A 1,757-nucleotide genomic window follows, 5' to 3' on the forward strand; every position below is an offset into this window, starting at 1 on the left:
GGAAACCCTAAACGTCTGACGCTGATAGTAGCCACTGGAATGGGCCTTCCTCTTTCAGCCTTTTCCCTGAAGTAAATACACCGTCATCGGGGCTCACTGTGAAGTCGAATCTCATAAAAGGGGGCTTGCACGCTCCTGCTCTGCCTATCTGGGAGCCTCAGGAACGGGTCGACGGGTCTGAAGAACATTAGTGATGACCTGCATCAACTGCTGAAGATGCTCAACTCCTACAAGAATCATCAGATAAGCGGGGGTAGCACTGGCCTCTGATGGAGCCACATGTACGGCGGGAGCCTCAGGAATAGGTACGACAGGCTCCACAGGGGAAACAGGAATCTCAAATGGTGAAGCAAAAGTCACTTGGATCGCTGGAGCAGAATGAGAACCATGTCCATGGGTACCACGGCCACGGGCGTCACAATCATGGGCTCCTCGACTATACAGCATGGTCTAAAGAAAGAACAAAGGTGATGGACACCTAGGAATTAGAATCCTTGAAGGCTCAAACGGAACAAGGGAAACGCACTCGAGACACTACTTGTCCTAAGCTCGTAACAGATATGTGATACTATCCCAAGTTATTCCAAAATTACTTGCTATGCTCTGATACCAACTCATGTCATGCCCCAGACTCGGTAACTGGGTTCACAAGTAACCCGATAGCCGGTTCTGGCCGCAATAGCCACCGTAATGCCCCCGTTCTCGGCTCCTGAAGCAGGTTCCGATCCTACGATCCTACAATGAGGATTTCCATGTCAGTATAATCATTACCAATACGAGTAGACCTAAGATCATAGCAAGTATATCTGAGAATAATAAAGGCACATATCACAAAATCTACTATGAATTTGAACTTTTACAAGTATCCATAAGGTCCAAAAGGACATACATAAGATGATAGAAAAAGGAAAGGAAGGTTTGCAACACTGGGGTCCTCAAGCTCAACTCTACTCCACGCTCTGCCACTACGATGCCTGCCTATGATCTCTTGCATGTATTAATCGTGCATAAGCTTATAGAAGCTTAGAGGGTGGTGAAGGTGTGTGATAATAGTGCGCAGAAGAATAATATGGGATACAGGAAGGAAACATGATCAAACCCAACACCACCAGCCTTACCAGGGCTGTCATGAATGCAAGAAGCTATACCAAGGTAGTACAATAATGTAGGAAGTCATACCAATGCTATATAATGTAATGAGTACTGTAATGCAATAAGTACTGTAATCTAATGACTACGGGGCACCATGCCAAGGCTTAACATGAATACTATGCAATATGAGGCTTACACAACCGATGCAAATGCAATACGAAGTAATGCTAGTGCTCATATACAATCCACATATCAAGTACATTTCTATCATAAGAAAATCACTGAGGTCCATTATACTGTTGGATGATTGCTGCTCTACAGACCCCGCACTGTCCAACTAGCGTAAGAGACCTCACTACCCACCCGGGGACAACCAATCACCAGCAAGGCCTGACGGTAGAGGGCCCATTCATGAACTGGTCAGACTCAGCCTAACAATGCCTCCTTACATTAGGCGAGTAAGGCCACACTCCTATCTAACCGACTATATGACAGTGGGAGTCACGGCCTAACGGTATAAGGCCCTCATGCCCTCATATATTCCACCCGGTCACGGCATTGGAGCAGATCCTTAGTACCATAAAAGTTTTGTGAATTTCACCCATATGCATCCTATGCACCCGGTATGCTTAAGTAACATTTTCGGTGTCCAAACATGGCCATCC

This window comes from Magnolia sinica, chromosome 2 (genome assembly GCF_029962835.1).
Source record: "Magnolia sinica isolate HGM2019 chromosome 2, MsV1, whole genome shotgun sequence".
NCBI lineage: Eukaryota > Viridiplantae > Streptophyta > Magnoliopsida > Magnoliales > Magnoliaceae > Magnolia > Magnolia sinica.